A 13,465-nucleotide genomic window follows, 5' to 3' on the forward strand; every position below is an offset into this window, starting at 1 on the left:
CAGCTTAGCGCTAAACAATCATTGTCATACAACTGATACTGATGTTTTATCTTTCATAATCAAACTCGGACATCGATGGTGGGAGTGGCAACACTACTGCAGCACGTCTGACTAGCCGCGATCATAAAAAAAATGGCTCTGAGCACTATGGGACTCAACTGCTGAGGTCATAAGTCCCCTAGAACTTAGAACTACTTAAACCTAACTAACCTAAGGACAACACACATCCATGCCCGAGGCAGGATTCGAACCTGCGACCGTAGCGGTCTTGCGGTTCCAGACTGCAGCGCCTTTAACCGCACGGCCACTTCGGCCGGCCCGCGATCATCAGTTGTCAACGTAACCTAAGACAGCTGATCCAATCATGTACTGGCATGTCCCAGCGCCAATTGTCTGACTGGAGGAGGTGTGGCGATCCCCACTCACGCCACGCCCACACCGGCCATCACTGAGTGTAAAAACAGTAACAAACCAACACGAAACCAACTGTATCACCAATTTATTGTAAAACCATCTACCATCTGGATTCGACGAGTCTACATAGCATTGTATAAAGAAGAGACCATTCAAAACTGAGTATATTTCCAGAAAAGGAACCAAATAAGGTGAACTACACACCATTTTTTATAAAGCCAAATGCAAGAACCCTTCACTAAAAAGAAAAAAAGGAAGATTGTTTACTTGCCAATAATTCTATATGTATCAACCTATAAAATCAAACTATACACGTCTATGTAAATCACTTTCTTCATTTTACACATACATGAAGGTACTTGTCATTCGATATGTGCATAAAATCAACACCAAATATTTAAACGAAAGTATACCTGGTGCAAATAATATTCTCAACTGAACTCAATTTAATAAACATTTCCTAAAGTTTTGTTGAAGCCTTAATGGCGGTTTGTATGCACAATAACTTCAAGTCATCGAGGGGCTGTAGAAGCTTTACTTGAACAAAGTCATATCTTTTAAACATAAAAAATATTTCAAAGCGATTTTCTTAAGAAAATGTTTCACGTTGTCTTTGAAAAACATAATAAAACGTGTTCGAATTGTGAATTCAGATCAACAATATCAGAGAAACCAGCCTGCACCTGAAACGAATCGGGGGAATTGCATTTTCAGATGTTTTATAACAAAATGTAAGCGAGGAGCGAAACTCCTCTCAGCGAACTGTACTCTTTTCTCTTGCCTCCATCGAACTGAGTAGACGAATTTTATGTAAGTCTCTCTATACTAGAATTATTTTTGATTTATAATTAAATATATTAGAAATGGGTTACATTTATGTTTCATTTAAAAGGAAGTGTAAGCCCCGCATTTATTAAGTGGTAAATGATTCACAATTATTTTTTTTTATATTTGTTTCAGAAACGCTAGATGGAACTGCGAGCTCAGTGGAGCATGGTATGGAGTGGCAATGTGCGAATGCAGTTTGTGTTCAGCCATTGATTTCATTCTGCTAAGCATTTCATAAGCAATGCACGTCCCTGAGTTTATTTTTGGATCATGTACAATTCGAACGAGCGCAAATTACGTGTGATCTGGCCATTGACTCGTAAGTTGGAATCTGCTTCTCTCTGTTCTGCCAGATAGAGGCCCCACAGAACTGATGGTGGTCTTCAATTACTATGCCTCGTAAATTGTAAGAAGTTCGGGAGTCAGTTTTACTCTGAAATCAATGCATTCTTTTGAGATGCGTGTCAGACGCAACAGGAGGAATGCGGGCCACCATCAACAATGTCTGTTGCTCGATTGCTCAATGAGAAAGAAACTATGCTCATCTGCTAATTTGATTTTCACAAATTCTGTCATTTTCTTTAAATATCGGAGCCGACAAACTGTCACGATAAAGAGTTTATTCGGTCCTTACATTCTTTGGCTTTGCCAACCCACAACCAAACGGTTGTATTCCAACCTATTTTAGATGTCGCATTGCGCTGCAGATCTGTCTGTCACTACAAACAGCTTCTTAGCTTTCACATTTGTTAGCTTGCATGACAACCAAGCAGTTACGTACCAACCTACCCTACAGCTCTGGCTACGCTGTAGAACACTCTGTCACTGAAGACAGCTTTTTTGCAGTTACTTTCGTTGGCTGCAGCAATTCACTGTTGTGACTACATATTAGAGGTGATCAGCGACCTTTATGGTGAAGATCGCAAATGATACTGTAAACTCTTTTCTTAATACGAAACTTAAGAATAATTTCAAACACATTTCATATGAATGAGGAGAGTATTTGCAACTAACGTTTTTCACCAAGTCGTTTAATAACTTGTATTAAGTGTCTTCACTACAGAAATAGCATAAAATGGTACATAAACTTTCAGTTTGTGTGACTCTTATTTTGAAAGGTATGACATATTACTTTAAAGTGTACTTCAGACGAAGTATCATTCAAGCTTACATTTCAGACAAAGTTCTTCTGTGGCTGTACTTTTATTAGACTTAATCTTGTAAATAACTCCCAATACAGTGCTGCATTTTCTCAACAATAATCCTTCGACATCACTATATAGCATATCAGATCTATGCTTTTACATGTGGATAGTGTATACGTGTGCTGCACCCATGTCAAAGCACCAACATGAACGGACTTCTGAAAGCATACATAGCCTAATACACTACTGGCCATCAAAATTGCTACACCAAGAAGAAATGCAGATGATAAACGGGTATTCATTGGACAATTATATATTTCATAAAGAATAATCTCCTGATTATTTACCTGATCAGGAAAAGATAAATGTGCTGATCAGCGCCTTGGCAGGTGATGTCAAGCGCTGGGAACTTAACCTGACTACTGGACAAATGACTTTTAATGAATTTAAACACAAATTCACAGAATAATACTGGTCTGAACAAAAGTAGAATTGCTTAAGGCGGGAATTTATCATGGCTAAACTCCATACAAAATGGAGCAGGAATTCTTTAAAAAATTTCTGCGAATACTGGTACCGCAAATTGACACACTTAAGAAGTAGACGACCAGAATCCGAAATTATCTGGGGACTATGGAAAAAGCTTCCAGAAGATTCTAAAAGATACATAGGAAGCAACCACTGAAGCTGCTTAGCGTCCTTAGAGAGGGTGCAAGATGAAGACCACTGGCAAGGAAACAGGGATAACCGCTAGAATAATACTAATAGCAACAAACGTAATCATGACGAACAAAATGACGGCAATGGTTGTCACGTCAGTGTGATTGAGAGAGATAGAGGTAGGGTCAGAAGAAGAGGAAACTCTGCCGGTCACGGTAGAGATTTTTCCGCACGAAATGTACACCAGAGCGATATGGAAACCTGAATGCCAGCATGGTGAGGGCCTGACGGACTAGAACAGTAGTTACTGGCCCAGACGAAGTAACATCTGACGAAATTGAGTTTTCAGAGGAGACAAATGGCATGTGCAGATGGACGATCTGTACAGAGGCCTCACACAACGTGAATGGGAGGATTTGAAGAAAGCATATGCAACCAAAAAGTTAATTGAAGGTAGGAGAGATAATAGGGACGTCGATAAGGTGACGTCGATCCAAAATAAGGAGGAGGAAATAAAAAGCGCCACGCAACGTACGCGTTCAGCCAAAAGAAAGGATGTTGTGGGTAGAAGGATGTTGGAGGATGAAATCCTCAGCATTAATGGTGAAATAACCTCTGTTAACGATTCACAAACACTACTAACTGCTACCGAATGGCGTGAATTGGAAGATAATGAAAATATAGACAACTGTCTGTTTGATCTGGAAGACCTTGAGGATTACACGAAATGTGAAGTAACTGTGGACGTTATTAGCGCTGATGAGGATGATAACTCACCAGAAGAAAACTGCGAGCCTGAATTAAAGTCGAATGCGAAATCAGAAGAACTGAGCGCCTGTCTTAGAAAAGCTTCCATGTTAGATCCAGAAAGTGAAATAGAATAGTCGGATTCGGACGACTGCTCGGATGACGAAAATTTCGGTATGCCTGAAACCAATGAAGGTGTAACTAACTGAAAAGTTGTACCAACCGATGATGTAGTTTCCAAACAAAATCCTGAAATCATTACTGAACAAAGAAAGAAAAAACCACCTAATTCAAGTAAATAAAAACTTTGAACTCCATAAACCGAAGAAGCCACCTGGTATATGTGATTTGCAGGAGAAGCACATGTCTTAGACAGACATTATGTGTCCGATAGTGGCCCCCCCCATGAACCATGGACCTTGCCGTTGGTGGGGAGGCTTGCGTGCCTCAGCGATACAGATAGCCGTACCGTAGGTGCAACCACAACGGAAGGGTATCTGTTGAGAGGCCAGACAAACGTGTGGTTCCTGAAGAGGGGCAGCAGCCTTTTCAGTAGTTGCAAGGGCAACAGTCTGGATGATTGACTGATCTGGCCTTGTAACAATAACCAAAACGGCCTTGCTGTGCTGGTACTGCGAACGGCTGAAAGCAAGGGGAAACTACAGCCGTAATTTTTCCTGAGGGCATGCAGCTTTACTGTATGATTACATGATGATGGCGTCCTCTTGGGTAAAATATTCCGGAGGTAAAATAGTCCCCCATTCGGATCTCCGGGCGGGGACTACTCAAGAGGATGTCGTTATCAGGAGAAAGAAAACTGGCGTTCTACGGATCGGAGCGTGGAATGTCAGATCCCTTAATCGGGCAGGTAGGTTAGAAAATTTAAAAAGGGAAATGGATAGGTTGAAGTTAGATATAGTGGGAATTAGTGAAGTTCGGTGGCAGGAGGAACAAGACTTCTGGTCAGGTGACTACAGGGTTATAAACACAAAATCAAATAGGGGTAATGCAGGAGTAGGTTTAATAATGAATAGGAAAATAGGAATGCGGGTAAGCTACTACAAACAGCATAGTGAACGCATTATTGTGGCCAAGATAGATACGAAGCCCACGCCTACTACAGTAGTACAAGTTTATATGCCAACTAGCTCTGCAGATGACGAAGAAATTGAAGAAATGTATGATGAAATAAAAGAAATTATTCAGATTGTGAAGGGAGACGAAAATTTAATAGTCATGGGTGACTGGAATTCGAGTGTAGGAAAAGGGAGAGAAGGAAACATAGTAGGTGAATATGGATTGGGGGACAGAAATGAAAGAGGAAGCCGCCTGGTCGAATTTTGCACAGAGCACAACATAATCATAACTAACACTTGGTTTAAGAATCATGAAAGAAGGTTGTATACATGGAAGAACCCTGGAGATACTAAAAGGTATCAGATAGATTATATAATGGTAAGACAGAGATTTAGGAACCAGGTTTTAAATTGTAAGACATTTCCAGGGGCAGATGTGGACTCTGACCACAATCTATTGGTTATGACCTGTAGATTAAAACTGAAGAAACTGCAAAAAGGTGGGAATTTAAGGAGATGGGACCTGGATAAACTAAAAGAACCAGAGGTTGTACAGAGATTCAGGGAGAGCATAAGGGAGCAATTGACAGGAATGGGGGAAATAAATACAGTAGAAGAAAAATGGGTAGCTCTGAGGGATGAAGTAGTGAAGGCAGCAGAGGATCAAGTAGGTAAAAAGACGAGGGCTAGTAGAAATCCTTGGGTAACAGAAGAAATATTGAATTTAATTGATGAAAGGAGAAAATATAAAAATGCAGTAAGTGAAACAGGCAAAAAGGAATACAAACGTCTCAAAAATGAGATCGACAGGAAGTGCAAAATGGCTAAGCAGGGATGGCTAGAGGACAAATGTAAGGATGTAGAGGCCTATCTCACTAGGGGTAAGATAGATACCGCCTACAGGAAAATTAAAGAGACCTTTGGAGATAAGAGAACGACTTGTATGAATATCAAGAGCTCAGATGGAAACCCAGTTCTAAGCAAAGAAGGGAAAGCAGAAAGGTGGAAGGAGTATATAGAGGGTCTATACAAGGGCGATGTACTTGAGGACAATATTATGGAAATGGAAGAGGATGTAGATGAAGATGAAATGGGAGATATGATACTGCGTGAAGAGTTTGACAGTGCACTGAAAGACCTGAATCGAAACAAGGCCCCCGGAGTAGACAATATTCCATTGGAACTACTGACGGCCGTGGGAGAGCCAGTCCTGACAAAACTCTACCATCTGGTGAGCAAGATGTATGAAACAGGCGAAATACCCTCAGACTTCAAGAAGAATATAATAATTCCAATCCCAAAGAAAGCAGGTGTTGACAGATGTGAAAATTACCGAACTATCAGCTTAATAAGTCACAGCTGCAAAATACTAACACGAATTCTTTACAGACGAATGGAAAAACTAGTAGAAGCCAACCTCGGGGAAGATCAGTTTGGATTCCGTAGAAACACTGGAACACGTGAGGCAATACTGACCTTACGACTTATCTTAGAAGAAAGATTAAGGAAAGGCAAACCTACGTTTCTAGCATTTGTAGACTTAGAGAAAGCTTTTGACAATGTTGACTGGAATACTCTCTTTCAAATTCTAAAGGTGGCAGGGGTAAAATACAGGGAGCGAAAGGCTATTTACAATTTGTACAGAAACCAGATGGCAGTTATAAGAGTCGAGGGACATGAAAGGGAAGCAGTGGTTGGGAAGGGAGTAAGACAGGGTTGTAGCCTCTCCCCGATGTTGTTCAATCTGTATATTGAGCAAGCAGTAAAGGAAACAAAAGAAAAATTCGGAGTAGGTATTAAAATTCATGGAGAAGAAATAAAAACTTTGAGGTTCGCCGATGACATTGTAATTCTGTCAGAGACAGCCAAGGACTTGGAAGAGCAGTTGAATGGAATGGACAGTGTTTTGAAAGGAGGATATAAGATGAACATCAACAAAAGCAAAACAAGGATAATGGAATGTAGTCTAATTAAGTCGGGTGATGCTGAGGGAATTAGATTAGGAAATGAGGCACTTAAAGTAGTAAAGGAGTTTTGCTATTTGGGGAGCAAAATAACTGATGATGGTCGAAGTAGAGAGGATATAAAATGTAGGCTGGCAATGGCAAGGAAAGCGTTTCTGAAGAAGAGAAATTTGTTAACATCGAGTATAGATTTAAGTGTCAGGAAGTCATTTCTGAAAGTATTCGTATGGAGTGTAGCCATGTATGGAAGTGAGACATGGACGATAAATAGTTTGGACAAGAAGAGAATAGAAGCTTTCGAAATGTGGTGCTACAGAAGAATGCTGAAGATTAGATGGGTAGATCACATAACTAATGAGGAAGTATTGAATAGGATTGGGGAGAAGAGAAGTTTGTGGCACAACTTGACCAGAAGAAGGGATCGGTTGGTAGGACATGTTCTGAGGCATCAAGGGATCACCAATTTAGTATTGGAGGGCAGCGTGGAGGGTAAAAATCGTAGAGGGAGACCAAGAGATGAATACACTAAACAGATTCAGAAGGATGTAGGTTGCAGTAGGTACTGGGAGATGAAAAAGCTTGCACAGGATAGAGTAGCATGGAGAGCTGCATCAAACCAGTCTCAGGACTGAAGACCACAACAACAACAGTGGCCCCCAATTCAGTTCCAAAATTTGGAAAGATGGCATGGAGCAGAATGGTCTAGAAATTAAATACATTTCGGCCTACCATATGGCCAGCAACCCTGTTGAACGGTTTATGAGGGAAATAGGAAGGTTATGTAGGACTTATTGCCACCATAATCATTGAGCATGGGGCCGATTTGTATCTTAATTGGATTGTGTAACGAATACCTTGCCTCATGAATCTACTGGGTCTACACCAGAGGAAATCCTGCTCAGTAATAAAAGCAAATGTTTAATTGAGAAAAAACTAGAGTTCTTACCATGTACAGATTTGGGATTATCCCACAAGAAAGAATTGGTTGAAGAAAAAAAAAAGTAGAAAGCAGAAGCGAGATCTAAAAGGCACAAGACGGACCTGAAGTTTGCCAGTTCAAGATCAGAGACTATGTTCTTCTGAAGACCCATGAAAAATCAAATGAATTTAATGATGAAATTTCAGAATTTAAGTATATATATAATGGGCCATTCATAATACAAGATAGACCTCACAACAATACTTACTATTTGATCTATCCAAAGTGTTTGTAACATAGTGGATCTCAAACCATATGTCCCTAGGAACGAGTAGTTGGAGTATATTCGGAAATGATACTAGAATAAAAATGTGTATTATACTGCAAAAGAAAAATACCTATCTTATGAAGTTACTGTACTGTTGTTGTTGTTGTGGTCTTCAGTCCTGAGACTGGTTTGATGCAGCTCTCCATGCTACTCTATACTGTGCAAGCTTTTTCATCTCCCAGTACCTACTGCAACCTACATCCTTCTGAATCTGCTTAGTGTATTCATCTCTTGGTCTCCCTCTACGATTTTTACCCTCCACGCTGCCCTACAATACTAAATTGGTGATCCCTTGATGCCTCAGAACATGTCCTACCAACCGATCCCTTCTTCTGGTCAAGTTGTGCCACAAACTTCTCTTCTCCCCAATCCTATTCAATACTTCCCCATTGGTTACATGATCTACCTATCCAATCTTCAGCATTCTTCTGTAGCACCACATTTCGAAAGCTTCTATTCTCTTCTTGTCCATACTATTTATCGTCCATGTTTCACTTCCATACATGGCTACACTCCATACAAATACTTTCAGAAATGACTTCCTGACACTTAAATCTATACTCGATGTTAACAAATTTCTCTTCTTCAGAAACGCTTTCCTTGCTATTGCCAGTCTACATTTTATATCCTCTCTACTTCGACTATCATCAGTTATTTTGCTCCCCAAATAGCAAAACTCCTTTACTACTTTAAGTGTCTCATTTCCTAATCTAATTCCCTCCACATCACCCAACTTAATTAGACTACATTCCATTATCCTTGTTTTGATTTTGTTGATGTTCATCTTATATCCTCCTTTCAAGACACTGTCCATTCCATTCAACTGCTCTTCCAAGTCCTTTGCTGTCTCTGACAGAATTACAATGTCATCAGCGAACCTCGAAGTTTTTATTTCTTCTCCATGAATTTTAATACCTACTCCAAATTTTTCTTTTGTTTCCTTTACTGCTTGCTCAATATACAGATATATTATACTGTACTGTATGTAACTGTAATTTATGTCTTTATAGAAATGTTGGTAGTTATATAAAATTTCTGATATTTTCTTCTAAGTTTCAGATTCTAAACATTGTTGTTAAATATGTGAAACCCTATACTGAAATTGCTAAAGACAAAATGTAGCCCAATTGAAAAGAAATGTGGACTGCCTTTAATGCAGAGTGGGCAGCATAAAAGAGTTGCCAAAGTGGGGCAAGAAAATTTGTCTCAGAAATGAACTGCCATAAGACCCAAAGTGAGCACTCAAATGTCTAGTGTATAGTGTATATTGGATATTGAAATGTTTGCAGACAGTAAAGTTATTTGATTGTTATCTTGATTACTGTTGTATGCTTTTTGCTATGATTTTCAAAGATGGACTGTTTCAAACAGGGGCAGAGAGCAAAGAATACTAGGTTCAATTTACATATGTTTGTATGTTTACAATAACAGTGTTAAAATTTTTTGTGATATATTTAGGTGTATACTTGCATATGTGTATCTACATGCTACTCAATAACCTTGATAATATAGAAAAATTTTGATTTCTACTCAACTTATTGTTTCACAAAATGAGAGGCAATTACGATAGGTGTACAGAATTGAATATTGATGCTGTTGTCTTGTTTTGGTAACAATGTGTATAAGATATATAGTGTTTTAGCGGCTTTTTTGCTATTTTTTTTCATGCCCAACTCTAGTTGGATTGATTATTTTTTTCACTGCTCAACACCGTTTAGGTGTTCTTGATATTTCACTGATATATCCCTAACAGGAAACATCAATGAATCATGGGGCATATGTAACACCTTTTTAGACCTATTTTGTATCTGTATCGATATTTCTATGTCAATTTGTACTGTTGCTTATGTAGAGTGTTGTATCTATCATGGAAAATCTTTGACATGTATTCTTATTTCAATTATGTGAACTTTTGAACAGTATTGTTTAACTTAAGCTTGTGGATTTAAATAACACTTGGAAGATTGTGTTATAATGTACTGTAAATGACCTGGTACATAGTTAGGGAATGTAGGGTTGATGTAAAAGATGGGGGAAGCCTGCAGGTATGGAAATAGCCTGGCAGAGTGGGAAAGGCGTGGCTGGTGCGCAAGTGGCAACTCGTCTTCTGTGATGGACAAGGAGTCTGGGCTGAGCAGTGTTGTGGTTAACATCTCGCTATCAGTATCAAGTCATTGTGGCACATATTCTAGGAGTTTTGAGGCGAGAAGAGCTTAAGAGCAGTATTTATGGGGCTCAGATTCTGCATTTGGTGATTCTGTTATCATGGCATAGTTTCTCTATCTCTACGAATATATAATTATGGCCCCAAGAAGATCTGTCACAGGACAAGGCTAATAGTACTGACATGACTGCATCGCTGCCAAGTTAACAGCCACAGCAAATTGCGCCACCAGTAACACCAGCCTTCCACAAAATTATTTATATTTGGCACTCTGTAAATGGACCAGGTATTTGTGAAATTTGGTTGATTTTAATAATAATTGTGGTGTTGCTAAATACTCTGTCTTATGCTCGTGATTATCCCAAATCAAAAACTTGGACATGAATCACATTCTAATGAATTTATTTTTAGTATCCTAATTTATTATGGAAAGACTTATTCGACACCAGTAAAAATAGACATGATTGCTTTCTATGTATGGAGTTATAGTGTTTAAAGTTCAGTTTTATAGTTTTAGAAATATTCCACTTCCAGTGCATTTTTAGACCAACCTGCAGTCATTTCCTTAAATGATTTGCCTTACCTGAAAAGCTGCCTGAAAACAGTAAAGTTAATCTGTAACGAAAAAGATTATTAATTTTTCCATTTATGCACTTTGATCAAAATTATAAAGTTTATCTCACGAGAAAGTGTTTGAACTTGAATTTAATGTTGTGTTTGCATTGGCATAGCCAAATATATTTTGAGGAGGTTAAAAGATTGCTTATGAAATCACATTTGTTATTTAAAGAGTTACAGTTTGTTGTGCTTTACTTAATTAATTATTACTGATAAGAATACTTACCATTTCTCATATATACCAGTGTGGTTTAGTTAATGAGCATGGTTTTTTCAAACCATGAAAGATTAAGGGCCCTCATGTATTAGGCTAGTAGTTAATGAAGCATGGTTAGATTTTCATTCTGTTTAATTGCTTCAAACCGAATTTAAGAAAAAAATATTTCCTGTGTTAATTATTCTAATGCAAGTTGGTTAGTGCACAGGTATAGACACCCTGTTCTAAGCAATGATGTTATAAAATTTGATCATTAACAGATCCCAAGATTTAAATCAGAATCATTTCATGGTCTTTCCTGTGTGTAGTGGACTCCTGACATATTAAGTGGAACCCTGAAACCCACCACCCAATGGCGCAAGTCAAGGAATCTGCAGCCTACATGGTCACAGAACCGCCTGAGTCTCTGATTCAGACCCTCCACTCGGCTCTGCACCAAAGGACCATGGTCAGTTCTATTGATGATGCTGCAGATGGTGAGCTCTGCATCAATCTCAGAAGCAAGACTGGCAGTCTTTGCCGTTTCTGAATCTGCTCCGATCCAAAGCAACACACATCATTGGTACTGATCTGAGCCACCACCTGCAGTTGGCTGCACCCTGTATACTTATGTCCATCCTATGGAGCAGCCCAGCACAGACTGAATCCTTTTCCCACCAATCTCCAGATACAGGATAGAGGAAGGGTTATGTTAGTGGAAGTAGCCCAATTGTCCTATTTTCCCTCCAAAATTTGAACTTCCCGCCATGATGTCGCTGCGACGATGTCTCATTTATGTCCGCCATCTTGGATCCACCATCTTGAATAAATCTGGCAACAATGTATGGTGGGGTGGTGCTTCCCTTGCCCTACTACTTGCGCCTACTTCAGTTCTTGTAAAAATGGTGTCGGGACAACAGAAAGAGTTTTGTGTTCCACATTTTGCACAATGGAGGTCAGTAATAACTGTTCAGTGTGACTTTAGTAATAGGTATGGTATGGATCCTCCTACAGCACAGAGCATTAGACAATGATTTGACCAATTCCGAGTAACAGATTTTTTGTGTAAAGGCAAATCGCCAGGCTGTCCTCAAGTATCTGACACAGACATTGAATGCATCCGCCGTAGAGTCACAAAGAGTCCACAGAAATCCGTTCACTGTGCAGCTCGACATCTCAACATGCCGCCAATCTCCGTCTGGCGGTTGTTCGATCGACGTTTACACATGAAACCATACAAAATTCAGCTACTGCAAGCTCCTCATGAAGGTGACAAACAACAATGTGTGGAGCTCTGTAATTTCGTTCTTGGAAAGATGGAGGATGACAGTTTCCTTCCACACTTACTGTTTAGTGATGAGGCAACATTCCATTTAAATGAAAGTGTAAACCATCAGAATGTCGGTATATGGGGTACACAACAACCATATGAAGTTGTGCAATATGAGAGGGATTCTCCAAAATTTAATGTTTTTTGTGCAGCTTCAGGGGAAAAGATGTATGGTTCATTTTTCTTTGTCAAGAAATCTGTTACAGGATGGACATACCTTGATATGCTTGAGAACTTACTTTTCCCATAGTTGGAGACTGATTCGAACAACTTCATTTATCATCATTAGGGGTCACAGCTGTACTGGCATCTGGAAGTGTGACAATTTTTAAATGAAGCTCAATTGTTACTAATCGATATCAGACTACAAATTTATTGTTTTATTGTTCCATTCGTTACTTCAAAGGCTGCTGAAAGTAGACAAATTGCAACTGCTGCACTTTGCTGGTCTGCACCGACAGGATGCTGTACCGCCATAGCGATCTGCAAGCAATGCAGCTACCTGGTGTGGCAGCTGTTTGACTGCTCGTTGTGATGCATTGGTCACTGCTGACCGATAGATTTCCCCACTTGCACCCATTGCACCACATGTACATAAGAAAAATCCCACTTCCCAGAGGGCCTCTTCTTCTTTACTTGAATCTTCGTCGTTACTGTTTTCTAGTTCTGTTTTCCATATTTGCGCACTATCTGCGTCCTTTTTTACAGTTGCCATGTCTTTCCTCGACAAATTGTAATACTTCAGGTCCTATATTTAACAGATCAGGGTCACAAACCAGTCTAGTACCATTAATGAGGAATATTCTTTTAGTACCTCATGTGAATTTTACGTGATACAACCACAGCTAATACATACGGTCATGACACTCTCTGGTGCATAAGATGTTACTGTTTGACATCTGGAGTGACGCTAGCGCGCCAAGTGATGAGAAAGCACAACAGTCACGTGTGTCGCAAGGATAATGTTTGTTTTTAGTTTTTTCTACATAATTAACGAATTTGTTGTTATACTTTTGTGTTCCACACTTAATTAAATTATCAAGAGAAATGAATTATTGTGAAACACTGAAATATTT

The sequence above is a fragment of the Schistocerca serialis genome, chromosome 4, assembly GCF_023864345.2.
Source record: "Schistocerca serialis cubense isolate TAMUIC-IGC-003099 chromosome 4, iqSchSeri2.2, whole genome shotgun sequence".
NCBI lineage: Eukaryota > Metazoa > Arthropoda > Insecta > Orthoptera > Acrididae > Schistocerca > Schistocerca serialis.